Source organism: Rosa rugosa, chromosome 2, assembly GCF_958449725.1.
Source record: "Rosa rugosa chromosome 2, drRosRugo1.1, whole genome shotgun sequence".
In the NCBI taxonomy this organism is placed as follows: Eukaryota; Viridiplantae; Streptophyta; class Magnoliopsida; order Rosales; family Rosaceae; genus Rosa; species Rosa rugosa.
Window position 1 is genome coordinate 30,487,442 of NC_084821.1, and position 17,670 is coordinate 30,505,111.

At 37.1% G+C, this 17,670-nt stretch overlaps 1 pseudogene; it reads right to left on the reverse strand.

Annotated features, from left to right (window-relative positions):
- Positions 1-6,072: 6,072 nt before the first annotated feature.
- LOC133730625 (uncharacterized) overlaps positions 6,073-17,670 on the reverse strand; it is a 94,148-nt pseudogene continuing 82,550 nt past the window's right edge.

A 17,670-nucleotide genomic window follows, 5' to 3' on the forward strand; every position in this document is an offset into this window, starting at 1 on the left:
CTTAGTGGAGCATATTTTTGAGACTTTGCTTTGAGTTTTGGCGTCAAGGAAGAATTTTGAAGACATGAAGAAGTTCAAGTGTGGGGGTAGACTTGTCCATAAGAAAAATTGTATGTAATTGCCGAAAAAAGAAAAAAAAGGGAAAAAGAAATCGAAAAAAAAAAAACAAGAGAAAGAATTTTCGGCAATTAAAAGAAAAAATGTGTGATATTGTTTAAGTGTCTATGGATTTTAGTCCCCTATACTTAGTGGATTTGGAGTTTACTTTAAATTGAAGGCCCATTGTTGAAGAATTTGGTCTTTGTCCTATTCACACTTGTTCAAAAGAAGGTTAGAATGAAGTTTGGGCCCAACATGATGACACTTGGCCCTTTTATAAAGCCCTAAGGAGGACATGACGTTTTGCTATACATGGTGGATTTCGAAGATAGTCTCTCTACATCAACAAGTGCTCTGCTAGGTTTTTAGGATACTTTGTGATTTTCCTATCCCTTCGTTTCTTTTAACCTTAAGCCTTGGCCCCATTACAACCCTTAATTGTAAGACCTCTTTGATCCTTAAGATGGGACAGCCTTTGATGTGGAGATGAATTATAACTGTTGAACTTATGGCTTGGGTTCATTCGTGCATGTAGTTGATATCTTTCATGAGATCTTTGAAAAAATATATATGCTTTCGTTTCTTATGTATGTGATCTACTTCGTAATCTTTCACATACCATTGAGTGATAAGCTTTTAAGCATGAGCCTTGAATCTGAGAGAAGAAAGAGTGATATATCCATGTGAGGTTTGAATCATTACTTGTTCGAAATGTGTTGAGCTAAACCATCACCATTGTTTACTCCCAAGTCTTACATGCTTATATGTGGATTATATTTTGTAATTAGCTCTTGAATATCTTGAAGATGTGATGCTTGGTTAAGTGCTAATCTTGGTGACTTGAAAGTATGAGATTGCTGAGACAATATGTTAAAGGGCTTAGAAGTCATTTTGTGAGTCAAGGTTGGAGTCATTGTGTTTGTGACGTTTGTATCTTTGTTTTTGGTTTTGATTTTCGTTTGTGTCTTGATTTTTGTCTAAGTGTCTTTTGCGTTTTCTTTTGTTTGAGTCTTTGTGTTTTAGTGTTTTTCGTTTTCCATACTTAGTATTTTCGTTGGTTTTGTTTCTTAGTCTTTTGGTTTGTTATGTTGATTTTGCTAAGGGACTAGCAAAAGCTAAGTGTGGGGGAATTTGATAGGAGCATAAAATGCGACGTTTATAATGTTTAAACCCTATATTTTGCTAAGTTATTTCCTTTATCTTGATCAATTTAACTTAGTTAGTGTTTACAGGTGTAAATGGAGTCTCAAAGTCCAAAAATGGCTAAGGAAGGCACAAGTGGCGCAGAAATGAAGAAAAATGAAGAAACGGAAGTTTCCCAGTTTGACTAGGAAAAGGAATCCCAGTTGAAGTAGGAGTCTGAAGCTGACTTGGACTAGGAGTTCTACTTGGACAAGGAAACCCAATTCTACTCAGATAAGGAATACTAGTGTGACAAGGAGTCCCTGTTGGATAAGGATTACTCAAGAAGGTTCCGGAAGAGTGTAGAAGCATCTCGGAAAAGGAAGCAGTATTCAACTAGGAAACCTACTTGCATATGGAGTTCTACTCATACTAGGAGAGCCTTGGAACGTTCATGAAGTATCTAGAAGTCTCAAGAAGATCATATGCCGTGCACATGGAAGAGAAAGCAACAAGGAATTCGGATTTCAAAGCAATGTGGAGTTTGGATTTCTAGTTGAGTATGGATTGGAATTTCCGTGAGATTTTTGAAGGTTCTAGGGAGTTCTTGACGTTTCATTCTTCAATAAGGCGTGGAAGACATGTGAGAGGCATGTGATGTGAAGGAAAATCGAATTAGACTTAAGTTGTGCTTTAAAAGTCAAATCCATTACAGATTCGGATTACTGCCTGTGCAGATCAGTCAACTTCAACGGAGCATAGAAAATCGCTCAGAGCTCAGAAAATTATGATCTTTATATGGATGGAAAGCTACAGATGTCTAGTTTCCATAACTTTTTACATTTCGTCGATATCTATTTTCTAGAAGAAGTTATGGCCGTTTTAGTGCATTGAGGTCAAGTCTGCCGGAAATCTGCTTTGTGCCAAACAAGTCCTAAATCAACACAACTTTGGAGAAACCAAGTAGAAACGAATTGGGAGTGCTTTGGACGTCTTCCTATATATACCTTGTGTGTATGACGTTCAGGGGTAGACACATTATTCTCCACAATTTCGTTTCTCACCGGTTTGCTCTTGAGTTTCAGGTTTTCGCATCTTGCAAGTTCCTAGCCGTGCCATCCTCCATCTTTGCCATGATCTTCACTTTGTGCCGCCGCCTTGGATCTGCGTTGGACCTTGGGACGTAACTAAGGGTTGTTCATACCACCTTTCATATGTATTCTTCTCGGTTTTATGACTTGTTAGATAGAAATTTCTGTTTTGATTTTCTTTGTGTAAAACCGAAACCATGAGTTAACTTTCTGATTTTTGGATGCTATTTTGATGTTCTTTTTAATGATTGATGTGCTTGTGTGTCTTTGATGCTTGTAGGTTGCCGAAATATGGATTGATAATCTGATTTTGTTTTATAGATAACTTTTGCATGTTTTTGTTCTTTGAGTGCACGCTTAGGATGATTGCATGTAATTGGAGCTAGTAATTAGGTTCATGCGTTGTGACCCTAATTCAATATGGTAGTAAAGGCTTTGGACAAAGGTCGAGATCAGATTATGCATGTAATGAAAAGACTTGCGTTGAGTACTTGAATTTGCATGTTTATTGACTAAACTTTCACTTGCTCTTAATGATTTGAATGCATGAGATTATGAGTCGCTTCGATTGTGTGATACCTGCATTTGAAATATGTTGGATTAAGTGCGTTGCTTGATCAACTGTGTAAAGGGAAGTCATATAAGGGACATTGGGCGCTTGTAACTTTGTTTCTTGGTTGATATCGTTCCATGGTAATTAACAAGATTAAGGGATGCATGAATGGATTGATCTTGAATTGTTCTTGATAAATTGTTTTCCAAAAGTTCTTCTTTTCCCACCTTTGTATAGAAAACGTTTTATTCTTTTATTTATTTTCTGAAAATTTATACTTCAATCTTCAAAAACCCCCCTATCTTTTATGTTATGTGTTTTTGTATATTTGTAAATAATTAAAATTAACTTAGAGTTTTTAGGTAGCATGTTAATATAAATAATAAATAAAATAAAAAGTGTTTTAAAATTCGTGAATAGTAACTCCATGAATAGTAAATATGTGTTGGTGTTTTCTAGGATTTATTTTGGTGGTTTTTAGGAAATTGTCTTGTGTTTTTTAGGGATTGCTAAAAAATAGGGATTTCTTTGGTGTTTTTTAGGAATTGTGTTTCTTAGGGATTTTTGGTGGTGTTCTTTAGGGATAATTTGTTTCCTTGTTGTATATGGATTCCCTATGTGATATGGATTTGTAATTGTGTATAAATAGGAGTAGGATTTCCAAAACCCATTCTAACTTGGTTTTCTTTGTTTGTTTAAATTTGTGTGAGTATATATATGTGATTTCGTTGCTTTCTTTGTTCATTGTCTTCTAATTTCGTATGTTAAATGTAAGTGCTCTCTCTCTAACTCTTGTTGTTCTAATTTTATGCATGCTTGTAACTTGTAAAATATTTTCGTAGAACTTGTAAAACTTGTATGTTTGTTCTTTAATTTTCGTAAATTGTATATTCTTTTCTTTAATTTGTTTCTCACATGTTAGCACCCTCAATCCCCGGTTTTGAACGATACCCTATTTGCTCTATACTAACGATGATATTTTTCAGGGTTTAAATTGACGATGCTTTTGCACGTATCAATTGATAATCTGATTTTGTGCTTCATTACATGGAACGTTCTTGTGGTTCGAAACATAGGAAGACTTGCATGTAACTTGCTAGTAATTAGGTTTGATGCTTTGTGAAACCTAATTCGAAAAAGTAGTAAAGGCTTGCTTTGAGTCGAAATTAGGTTATGCATGTGATGATAAGTTGACTTGCTTTGAGTGCTTGGATTTGCATGTCTATTGATTCTTTCTTGAACTTAATGATTTGAAAACGGGATTTTCAACGCAGTTGCTTTGAGTGTGTGATATCGAACTTTTCAAAATAAAATTGATTTGGTTCTTGCTATTTCGATTTAACTTAAGAAAGAAAGTAAAAAGGGACAATGGTTGCTTTGATCTTTGTGTCTTGGTTGATAGCTTTCCATGGTAACTAATAAAGATTAAGGGATGCATGAATATGTTGTTCTTGAATGGTTCTTGATAAGTTGTTCTTCGAAAATTCTTCTTTTCCCACCTTTGTATAGAAACGATTTTTACTATTTAATGTTTTCGAAATTTATGTTTTTCAATCTTCAAAAACCCCCCCCCCCCCCCCCATCTTTATGTTATGTGTTTTTGTATATTTGTAAATAATTAAAATTAACTTAGAGTTTTTAGGTAGCATGTTCATATAAAATAAAATAAATAAAAAATGTTTTTAAAATTAGTGAATAGTGTCTCCGTGAATAGTAAATATGTGTTCGTGTTTTCTAGGAATTAATTTGGTGTTTTTTACGGATTTGTTTTGTGTTTTTTAGGGATTGCTAAAATTGAGGGATTTTCTTGGTGTTTTTTTTAGGGATTTTGTTTTCTTGTAGATTAAGTAATTCTAAGTAGATAATAACTAGTAATCCTTGTTGTATATGGATTCCCTATGTGATATGGATTTGTAAATTGTGTATAAATAGGAGTAGGATTCCAAAACCTTTTCTAACTTGTTTTCTCTTTAATTTCGTCCTTGTCTATATATATACTTGTGAATTTCGTTTCTTTCTCTCATTCCTTTGCTTTCTAATTCGTAACATGTATGTGCTCTCTCTCTAACTCTTTGTGATTCTTTGTTTGTTCTAATTCTATGCATGCTTGTAAACTTGTAATATTTTCGTAAAAACTTGTATATTGTATCATTGATTTCGTGACTTGTATATTCTTTTCTTTAATTTGTTCTCACATGTTAGCACCCTCAATCCCCGGTTTTGAACGATACCCTATTTGCTCTATACTAACGATGATATTTTTCAGGGTTTAAATTGGCGATGCTTTTGCACGTATCAAAAGCCTTTGTCTTTTCCTTGTATATCCGTGCACTATCATAGGCATCATTTCGAATTTCCTCAAGCTCATTGAGTTGCAGCTTCCTATGAAGTCCAGCCTCATCCAAATCCATATGGAACCTCCTCACGGCCCACCAAGCTTTGTGCTCCAACTCCACAGGTAAATGGCACGGCTTACCATACACTAACCGAAATGGTGACATCCCTATTGGGGTCTTGTAAGCCGTCCTATATGCCCAAAGAGCATCCTCCAAACGTTGGCTCCAATCTTTCCTTGATGGTCCCACCGTTTTCTCAAGTATCCTCTTGATCTCCCTATTTGAAACTTCTGCTTGTCCACTCGTTTGAGGATGATAAGGCGTTGAAATCTTATGAGTGACGTTGTACTTCCTAAGCAAAGCCTCAATGGTCTTGTTGCAAAAGTGAGAACCTCCGTCACTAATGATTGCTCTAGGCATTCCAAACCTACTAAAAATGTTGGATTGTATAAACTCTGAAACAACCTTAGAATCATTAGTCCTGGTGGCTTTCGCTTCCACCCACTTAGAAACATAATCAACAGCCAAGAGAATATAAAGAAAACCATTAGATGAAGGAAAAGGACCCATGAAATCAATACCCCAAACATCAAAGATTTCGACCACTATAACATAATTAAAAGGCATTTGATCCTTAGGTCCTAAATTTCCAGTTCGTTGGCATCTATCACATGTCATACAAAATTCATATGCATCTTTAAACAAAGTAGGCCAATAAAAACCAGATTCCAATATCTTCTTAGCAGTTCTATCAGAGCCAAAGTGACCACCACATTGTTTAGAATGACAAAACTCAAGTATAGCTTTTTGTTCATTATTAGGCACACATCTCCTTATTAATTTATCAGAGCAATATTTCCACAAATAAGGATCATCCCAAACATATTGTCTAACCATATTCTTAAGTTTATCACGTTGAGCACTTAGCATATTACTAGGGAACGTTTTAGACACCAAGTAATTAACAATATCAGCATACCAAGGCTCACTTACCTGGATTCCGAAGAGTTGTTCATCCGGAAACATCTCCACTATAGGTATGGCGTCTTCCTCACTCACTAGTCTGCTCAAGTGGTCCGCCACCACGTTGTCAGAGCCCTTCTTGTCCTTGATCTCCACATCAAACTCTTGAAGCAAGAGTATCCAACGAATTAGCCTAGGTTTTGCCTCCTTCTTTGACATTAGGTACCTTAAAGCTGCATGATCAGAATAAATAATAACTTTAGTACCCAATAAATAAGATCAAAATTTTTCTAAGGCAAAAACAACAGCTAAAAGTTCTTTTTCAGTTGTAGAGTAATTGAGTTGAGCATCATTGAGTGTCCTTGATGCATAATAGATGGCATAAGGCTTTTTGTCCTTCCTTTGGCCTAGCACGGCCCCAATAGCATAATCTGAGGCGTCACACATGATCTCAAAGGGAAGAGACCAATCTGGAGGAAGCATGATGGGTGCAGACGTCAGAAGCTCCTTTAAAGCATTGAATGCATCCTTGCAATCCTCCTTGAACTCAAATGCCACTTCCTTTTGTAGAAGACGACATAGAGGCCTAGAAATCTTGGAGAAGTCCTTGATGAAGCGCCTGTAGAAACCTGCATGTCCAAGAAAAGAGCGGACCTCCCTCACACTTGTGGGGTATGGTAAGTACTTAACAAGATCTACTTTAGCTTTATCAACTTCTATTCCACGTTTAGAAACAATATGCCCTAAGATTATCCCTTGTTTCACCATAAAGTGACATTTTTCCCAATTAAGCACAAGATTAGTCTCTTCACAACGCCTAAGTATTAATTCTAAGTTATTTAAGCAATCATCAAAGTCTTTACCAAAAACTGAAAAATCATCCATAAATACTTCAATAATTTTCTCAATAAAATCAGAAAAAATACTTACCATGCATCTCTGAAACGTGCCTGGAGCGTTGCAAAGTCCAAAGGGCATCCTTCTGTAGGCAAACGTCCCAAAGGGGCATGTGAATGTCGTTTTCTCTTGGTCTTCATTAGCAATGGCGATTTGGTTGTACCCAGAATACCCATCCAAGAAACAATAGAACTCATGACCAGCTAACCTCTCAAGCATCTGATCAATGAATGGCAAGGGGAAGTGATCCTTCCTAGTGGTGGCGTTGAGCTTCCTATAGTCTATGCAAACTCAATGTCCAGTCACAGTCCTCTGAGGCACTAACTCATTCTCTGCATTCTTCACAACAGTTATTCCAGATTTCTTAGGCACTACTTGAACTGGTGAAACCCATTTGGAGTCTGAGATAGGGTAAATGACGCCACAATCAAGGAGTTTGATGACTTCCTTCTTCACAACTTCCATCATAGGTGGGTTCAAACGTCGTTGAGCCTCCCTAGTTGGCTTGGCTCCTTCCTCAAGCAAAATTCGATGCACACAAGTGGTAGGACTAATTCCTCTAATATCCGCTAAAGTCCAACCAATTGCAGTCTTGTGTTGCTTAAGCATCTCTACTAATCTGCCCTCTTGAGTTGACGTCAAAGATGATGAAATGATGACAGGTAATGTTTCGTTTTCCCCCAAGTAAGCATACTTCAAGTGATCCGGTAATTGCTTAAGTTCTAAAGTAGGTGCCTGAATCACTGAAGGTAGAGGTTTATTAGTAGAGGGGGAAATAAACACAGAAGAAACATTACCTAGCTCGAATGGTGTTGCCTCAAGAAGGGCAACATGTTCCATTATGGAATCACTATGAATGGCCGTGAGCTCCTCCTTAGGGATGGTGGTGTCATCCTGCATTATTCCAACACCATTTGCAATGGTTGAAACCAAAGTATCTTCATTCATCATCTCCATGAATTTCTGCGCAAGTTCATCAAGTATGTCAATAGAGAAACATGATGAAAAATCAACCAAAGGATACCTCATTGCTTCAAAGATGTTGAAGCCAACAATTTCACCATCGAACTCCATTGTTAATGAGCCAGAATAAACATCAATTTTAGTTCTAGCCGTCCTCATGAAGGGGCGGCCTAGCAACAATGGCGTTCCACTCTTAGGGGACTCCTCCATCTCAAGGACATAGAAATCAGCTGGAAAGATTAGCTCTCCAACCTGCACAAGTACATCCTCAACTAACCCCTTAGGGTATGCATTAGATCGATCAGGCAATTGAATAATAACATTATCATGTTTAAGTTCACCTAGACCTAAAGCTTCATAAACAGAATAAGGCATGACATTAATAGAAGCTCCTAAGTCTAGCATGGCATTTTCGATTCTAGTTGTTTTAATAACACAAGGGATAGAAAAACTCCCTGGATCCTTACACTTTTCTGGCATTCTGCGTTGAAGCACAGCTGAGACATTCTCACTTACCTTAACCACTTCTTTCTCACGGTTTTGTCTCCTTGTGGTGCAAAGCTCCTTCAAAAATTTGGCATACTTAGGAATTTGCTTGATGGCCTCAAGGAGAGGGATGTTGATTTGCACCTTCTTAAAAGTTTCCAAGATGGCCTTTTCGGCCTCATCCTTCTTGGACTTAGCAAATCTGCTTGGGAAAGGCAAAGGAGAAGAAGATGGATTAGCAATAACCGAATTGAAAGAGTTAGAAAATTGTCCTTGAGGTTTCGGTTTTGCATTTGAAGGTGGAGACGTCACTTGAGCCTTAGACGTTGCAGGGTCATCCTCCTCCTCTATTATGGACGTTGAGACCTTCTTGGGAGGCTTTGGAGGATCTATAAGGGTCTTACCACTCCTTGTAGTGACGAATTTGGCTTGCTCAAAGTGAGGATTTGGGATGGTACCACTTGGCAGCTTTCCTTGCTCATGAAACTTACCCATAAATTCCACAACTTGACTCATTTGTTTCTTCATCTCATTCACATCCGTGGATATGGCATTGATCTGATTCCCATGATGAGTTTGACCTGCAATCAAAGCTTGAGTAGATTTGGTTAGAGTACGAATCAATTCATCAAGAGAAGAAGAAGAAGCATTTGAATTAAAATTCGAATTAAAAGGAGTAGGGTTAGGAGGTTGAGGCTTTTGATAAAAGCCTTGAGGACGTTGTTGGAACCCTTGAGGTGCACTTTGAACATTCTCATTATCCTTCCAACGAAAATTGGGGTGGTCCCTCCATCCAGGATTGTAAGTATTCGAGTATGGATCATTCCTAGGACGTTGGAAACCTTGTTGGAAGCCTATTGCGTTGACACCTTCTTGTCCTCCACTTTCCATGAGTTGAGGGCATTGGTCAGATACATGCCCTTGCATAGAACATACTCCACACACCATGACTTGTCCTTGTGCTCCCTGAGACACAAGAGTAGTAAGTTTGTTAATTTTCTCTTCCAATTGAGCTAATGTACTTACCTCATGGACCCTTTCACGTGTGGTGGTGGTCTTGGACCTAGAGCTCCCATACTGTTGTTGATTCAAGGCCCTATTCTCAATAAGGATCATTCCAGCCGCAGGCTCCTTGTCAACAAAAGATCCACCAGAAGCGGCATCTAGCATGTCTCTTTCCAAAGGTGTGAGACCATCATAAAAACAAGTGAGCAAGGTCTCATCCTTCATGCCATGTTGAGGGCATTGAGTGATAAGAGACTTGAATCTCTCATAGTATTCTGCGTAGGACTCATCTTGCCCTTGTTGGATGCCACTTATCTTCTTCCTTAACATGATGATGCGAGATGTAGGAAAGTACTTCTCAAGAAACGCCTTCATCATGTCTCCCCAAGATGTAATTCGTCCACTAGGCAACTCGTAGAGCCACTGTTTTGCCTTGTCAGCCAACGAAAAAGGGAAGGCTTTCAACTTCAAAATATGCTCATCAGCTCCTTGAGGCTTCATGCTAGTGCAGATGAACTGAAATTCCATCAAGTGGTTGTTGGGATCTTCCATAGGGAGTCCATGGAATGTAGGAAGACGATGAAGCAACCCAGACTTCAACTCAAAATCAGCTGTTAATCCCTCAGCTGCAGCAGGGTAGGTTATGCAGGTTGGCACTCCCCCAGGTGGGATGACGGATGTAGAGAGTTGCCTTATGGTGAGAGCCATTGGTGGTGGTGGTGGTGGTAAAAGCAAAGGTAGTGGGGCGTTGGGTGGTTCTTGAATGTTGTGATAGCGGTGTATGTGGTGGTGATTGATCAGATGAAGTGGTTGAAGTTGGAAGATGACAAGGCTTGAAGTTGAAGCAACAAGGCCCAAGAACTCTCAAGACTCGTTGGATTTTCGGCAAATTGGATAAAAGCCCACAAGAGCCCATGGAACTAGGGTTGTGACGCAAGGATGAAACCCTAGAGATGTTGTTGCCGTCCAAAGCTATGAGAGAAACAAGGAGTTTGCCGTGGAAAATCAGAAATATAAAAGAAGATTTTCTAGAGAGATTTTCTAGGGAGATTTTCTTGGAATGAAATATTCTTGGAGAATTATTTTATGTTGTTGCCGTGAAGAATTAAGAGAGAAAAGAGGAGGATTAACGTGAAACCCTAGAGGATGACGCCTAGAGAGATTCTAGGGGAGAGTTTTAAGGAAAGCCAAAGTGTGGAGACCAAGAAACGGCCAAAAAGGAGTCTAGGTTCGTTCCCTATATTCTCTAAGGAAGTTTGGCCGAAATTGAACTACAAAATCAGAATATATCTCTATATATTTCGGCCAAGATATTAGGGAATTAAAATGGAGTTTTGTGATTGGTTGAACCATGTCATAGGGCTTATTTGGCAAGCTATTATTGGAGGAAATTATGTGGCATTTTCAGATTAATTCCATGGGATATTAAGAGGAATATTACGGCTTGGAGAGCAAGCATTGCCGCTCCCTATATATACTCACCTCTTCTCAACGTCAAGGGGTTCCTCACCATATACGTTCTACACTTTAGAAAAAAATCAGAAATTCCTCTTAGTGCCGTGAGTTTGTTCTTTGCTTCCTCCATCCTCTAGTCATCTCCACGAGTTCAAGCAAGGCCAAAGAAGAAGAGAAGAAGCCGTGAGCATCACCATTCATCCCCCATCCTTGAAGCTTGCTTTCGAGTTTCAAGAAACCACAACGTGAATCATCCATCTCATCTTCATCCACGGTGTAATCCGATTCTCCTTTGTAACCATTGCTTTGAATTTCGCTGGTTATGAACTAGTTGACATATATGTTTGAACAAGATTTTAATTTCGAATTCTATGGTTGAATAAATTTCAGATTCTATATATTGTGATTCATTGTTGCTTATGTGTGATTGTTTGATTAACTTTGCTTTATAGATATCTTTTGTATTTTAATCTTAAAGGGTTCGAAACTTTTAGGGTTTTTATATGATTGGTGCTACGAATTTAAGAACATGAATCAACTTTTTGGTTTTGTGTTCTTGAATCGAAAAGTAGTAAAGGTTTTGTGCAAAAATCGGAATTAATCAAAGAGAATTGCAATTAGGTGGACTTTTCCAAACTAAGTTGAACACTTGAGTTGATAGCCTTTCTAGGTGCTTATTGCGTTAACCATGTATGATTGACTAGCTTTCTAGGGCTTGAATGCATGTTTGATAGGGTTAGTCTTTGTGCTTTCACTTAGATTAATTAGCATTGAAAAGTAAAATATGGGAAATTGTTTGATTTTAACGTTTCACATGATCAACTCCTATTGCATGACTTTGATGAACAATGTTAGAACTTGAGTCGATTTTAATCATGATGTTCGGTTTTGATCTTTGTTTTCTCAGTCCATTCGTTTACTTATGTTTTATTTGTTTTCTTAACTTAGTTTATTTTTTCGAAAACCTAAATCAAAAATCCCCCCTTTTTTCGTAAATAATTGTTGATACTTGTGAATATTATACTTTGTTTTAATTTTAATTGTTTAATTGTTTGACAATGACAGGTGTACCCTCAATCCCCGGAATAGAACGATCCCTATTTACTTATACTACTAATGACATTTCAGGGTTAAATTATGCGCTTGCTTTAAGCGTATCAATTTTTGGCGCCGTTGCCGGGGATTGAAAAATCATTTGTCACTTTGTGAATATATGTATTGTTTATATTGTGACCGAAAAAAAAAAAAAAATTTACTTGTTAATTTTTTTTGTAATTGTCGAATTTTAGTTATTTAATTACTTAGGTTGTTATTTATATTGTTGAACACGAGTTTAATTGTTAGTTGTAAATTAAAGAAGGAATAGGTGAAGTCGTGTTTATTAATATTGGCCTAAACCCCTTATTGGTACCTAGTTCAGGTCCCTTAAGGTTGAGGGCGGCCTTTATTAACATTCATTGAACTGTCTTCACACTTAGGACCTTTTATATCCAAGTAAGTATAGCCTATGTGAGATGGTGTCTAGGAAGGGGACAACGTTCATAACGGGTTCTGGATTCAGAAGTGCTTACAAATGGGCGTAAACCTCAATGAGGGAGTAGCCTATGCCAAAATGGATCCTACCTCTTGTGTTCGCCCTCCCCTACCTGGCCATTTCAGTAAGGTTGCCCAAAGGATGTAGGAGGGACTTAGTGTCTAGACAGTTATACTTGGGCCGCACGTCCACTTGATTTACCGCTTGGAATTAAATTTGATATCAATAATATTTATGACAAAAGAAAATGTAAGAAAGTGTTGTGATGCATTAAGGTATATTGGATTAAACATAATCTTGGAAAGGTAGCTGTTCCAGCCCATTGCACTCCGAGATTCCCTGTTCCCGTACCTAAATGTTGAAAATAATTGTAAAATAAACGAAAAAAAAAATAGATGTGAATAGTGACGTTTTGTACATGTGTGAAAGTTTTGGTACTTGTTTTGTCTAATTATATTTATAAACAATTTTACTTAAAGAAAATAAAAATGGAGTTATGAATTTCGTTAAATACTTAATTGTTGTGAGTATGTAAAATCGTATGAGTAGACAAGGGCCCTTTTGTTAATATTGGCCTTAACCCTTCATTCGTACCTTTCTAAGGTCGTATGAGGTTGAGGGCGGCCTTTATTAACATTTGGAGAACAGTTTAACACATGAGTAATTTCCAAGCTGAGTAAGGGGCATTACAGATGGTGTCTTAGGTTGAGACCCTAGGTGATGGGTTCAAATTGGATCTCAGAGATACTATAGACTGTGCGTAAACCACAATGTGGAAGTAGCCAATAGGGGCGTAAACCTCAATGAGGGAGTAGCCTCCGTAGTATCACCAAAATGAGTCCTCCCTCTCACTTACCTCTTAATCTGGCTATCTGGCCTTCTGAAACAAAGGAAGTGACTTATGTCTAAGCGACTATCCCTATATCGTAGCTCACCAATAGTAGTGGTTTCTATTGGGCTCGACTTACAACTTGGAATCAATTGAGTTATTAACCATGTTTATAACATTTCCATGTAAAAATAAAATACTTGTACATACCCTTCACATGTAAATTGGTTTGTTTCATACTTCTCTCACTTGTACAAACTTTGTAAGTCTCTTTTGTTGCCTTGTGAATAGTGACGTTTTTCTTGTATAAAATATTAACTTGTATTTTGTGTATTTTGTAATTTACTAACTTGTGTACTTCTTAATGTTGTGATACGTGCAAAAGCATCGTCAATTTAAACCCTGAAAAATATCATCGTTAGTATAGAGCAAATAGGGTATCGTTCAAAACCCCCATTGAGGGTGCTAACATGTGAGAACAAATTAATAAAACAATATACAAGTTACGAAAATTAAAAGAACACTTTACAAATTCACACGAAAATTACAAGTTTACAAGGAAAGAATTATGAAACAACAAAGAGTTAGAGAGCACACATACATGTTCACACGAATTAGAGAGCAAGGAATGAAAAAAACAAATATACAAGTCTACATATATATAAGATCGAAAATTAGAGAGAAAACTAAGTTAGAAAAGGTTTTGGAAATCCTACTCCTATTTATACACAATTTACAAATCCATATCACATAGGGAATCCATATACAACAAGGAAACAAAAATTCCTAAAGAACACCACCAAAAATCCCTAAGAAACACAATTCCTAAAAAACACCAAAGAAATCCCTAAAATTTAGGAACACCTAAAAAAAACACAAAACAATTTCCTAAAAACCACTAAATTAATTCCTAGAAAACACTAACACATATTTACTATTCACGGATCACTATTCACGAATTTTAAAAACATTTTTTTATTTTATTTATTATTTACATGAACATGCTACCTAAAAACTCTAAGTTAATTTTAATTATTTACAAATATACAAAAACACAAAACATAAAAGATAGGGGGTTTTTTAAAGATTGAAAAACATAAATTTTCAGAAAACAAATAAAGATTAAAAATCGTTTCTATACAAAGGTGGGAAAAGAAGAATTTTCGAAGAACAACTTATCAAGAACCATTCAAGAACAAAATATTCATGCATCCCTTAATCTTCATTAGTTACCATGGAAAACTATCAACCAAGAATACAACGATCAAAGCAACCATTGTCCCCTTTTAACTTTCTTTCTTAAGTCAAATCGAAATAGCAGAACCAAATCAATTTTATTTTGAAAAGTTCGATATCACACACTCAAAGCAACTGTGTTGAAAAATCCCGTTTTCAAATCATTTAGTTCAAGAAAGAATTGATGAACATGCAACTCCAAGGGCATCACTACTCATCATCACATGCATAATCTGATTTCCGACTCAAAGCAAGCCTTTACTACTTATTTCGAATTAGGTTTCACAAAGCATCAAACCTAATTACTAGCAAGTTACATGCAAGTCTTCCTATGTTTGCAACCACAAGAACGTCACATATAATGAAGCACAAAATCAAATTATCATTCCATATATTCGGCAACTAAGCAAGATCAAGAACACATAAACACATCAATCATAGAAGAGAACATCAAAATTATACTTGAAAACAGTTTTGCATACTCAAAAGATTCGGTTTACACGTAGATAATCCAAAGCAGAAAATCTATCTAACAATTACGCATAAACCGTGAGTTAATGTATGTTAAAGCTTATGAACAACCCTTAGTTACGTCCCAAGGTCCAAAGCAGCTCCTTAGCACGGCAACAAGTGATGAACACGGCAATGGAGGAAGGTGGCACGGCTTAGCTCCTTGAAGAATTGTGAAAACCTGAAACTCAAGAGCACCCAAGTGAGAATACGAAATTGTGGAGAAAAATGTTACCCTCTGAACGTCATACACACAAGGTATATATAGGAAGACGTCCAAAGCACTCCCAATTCGTTTCTACTTGGTTTCTCCAAAGTTGTGTTGATTTAGAACTTGTTTGGCACAAAGCAGATTTCCGGCAGACTTGACCTCAGTGCACTAAAACGGCCATAACTTCTTCTAGAAAATAGATATCACTGAGCTGTAAAACGTTCTGTAAACTAGACATCTGTAGCTTTCCAACCATATAAAGATCATAATTTTCTGAGCTCTGAGCGATTTTCTATGCTCCGTTGAAGTTGACTGATCTGCACAAGCAGTAATCCGAATCTGTAATGGATTTGACTTTTAAAGCACAACTTAAGTCCAACTCGGTTTTCCTTCACATCACATGCCTCTCACATGTCTTCCACACCTTATTGAAGAATGAAACGTCAAGAACTCCCTAGAACCTTCAAGAATCTCACGGCAATTCCAATCCATACTCAACTAGAAATCCAAACTCCACATTGCTTTGAAATCCGAATTCCTTGTTGCTTTCTCTTCCATGTGCACGGCATATGATCTTCTTGAGACTTCTAGATACTTCATGAACGTTCCAAGGCTCTCCTAGTATGAGTAGAACTCCATATGCAAGTAGGTTTCCTAGTTGAATACTGCTTTCTTTTCCGAGATGCTTCTACACTCTTCCGGAACCTTCTTGAGTAATCCTTATCCAACAGGGACTCCTTGTCACACTAGTATTCCTTATCTGAGTAGAATTGGGTTTCCTTGTCCAAGTAGAACTCCTAGTCTGATAGGAGCATAAAATGCGACGTTTATAATGTTTAAATGATAGGAGCATTTTAATGCGACGTTTTAACTGCATTTCCTTACATTTCTTGCGTCATTTCCTTAGTAAAACTCTGTTTAGGAAAGTTTCCATTCTTTGATTGGGAAAGTTCCTATTTGTAGAAAGTTTCCATTTTTCTTAGTTTCTATTTTCCATTTTTAGAAAGTTTCTATTCTTGTAATTTTCATTTCTCATTTCTGGCAAGTTTCTATTTTTCATTTTTAGTAACTTTCTATTTTTCATTTTTGGTAAGTTGCTGTTTTTCAAATTAGGAAAGTTTCTATTTCTCATACTAGTTTCTATTTTCAGGACCTCCGAGCTAGAAAGTGGAAATGAACTCACAAATGGAAAGAGGAGCCTGCGAACATCAAGACAAACAAATATGAGAGAAAACGGTCCACACATTTGAGAAGAAATGAAGAAAATAAAGTGTTGTGACGTTGGAAGATGACATGGCATAGAAGTGACGCATGGAGGCCCAAAAACTCTCAAGACTTGTTGGATTTTCGGCTAATTGGATAAAAGCCCACCAAAGCCCATGGAACTAGGGTTTGTGACGCAAACCCTAGCCCTAAAGATGTTTTGCCGTGAATTTGCAAGAGAGAAACAAGGAAGAGGCGTCCAAAAATCAGAAATTAAAAAGAGATTTTCTAGGGAGATTATCTAGGGCTATTTTTATGGAAAGAAAATACTTGGAGATAAACCCTAGATGTTTTGCCGTGAAAAAGGAAGAGATAAACAAGGGAGAACGTGAAATTCCTAGGGTTTTGGACGGCAAAGATATTCCCTAGAGAGTTTTAAGGAAAGAGAAAAAGGTGGAGACCAAGAAAAGCTCACATGAAGACTAGATACATTCCTACATTCCCTAAAGAGTTTTGGCCGAATTTAAAGACAGAAAATCAGAAATTATCTCAAGAATTTCGGCAAGAAAATCAAGGGAAATATTCTAGGAAATTATGTGATTGGTTGAGACACCTCATAGGGCTTATGTGGCAAGAAGTCATTGGAGGAAATTATGTGGAAGTGCAAGCAATTGCCGTGAGCTTTTCTAGGGTTTTGGACGGCCTTGGAGACCAAGAAGCCGTCCCCTATATATTCCTCTCTTCTCTCAACGTCAAGGGTTCCCACTTTTGCGTTTTACAACTTTAGAAAAAATTCAGAAAAGCTCTCTAGCCTAGCCGTGTTCTTCTCCATCCTCTAGGGCAACCACGAAGTTCAAGCAAGGCCAAGGAAGAAGAGGACAAGCCGTGCACATCATCCATCACCATCCTTGAAGATTGCTTTCGAAATTCAAGAGACCACATCACCTTTTCGTTCATCACCATCTCCATCTCTTGGTGTAATTCGATTCTTCCTTGTAACCTTTGCTTTGTAATTTTCGTTGGTTATGCCCTAGTTGACACATGTGTTTGAACAATTTTCGAATTCTGAAATTCTATGATTAATTACTAATTTTCAGATTCATGTTTTGCGATTTATAGTTGCTTATGTGTGAGTGTTTGATTAAATTTGCATGATAGAAATCTTTTGTATGTTAAT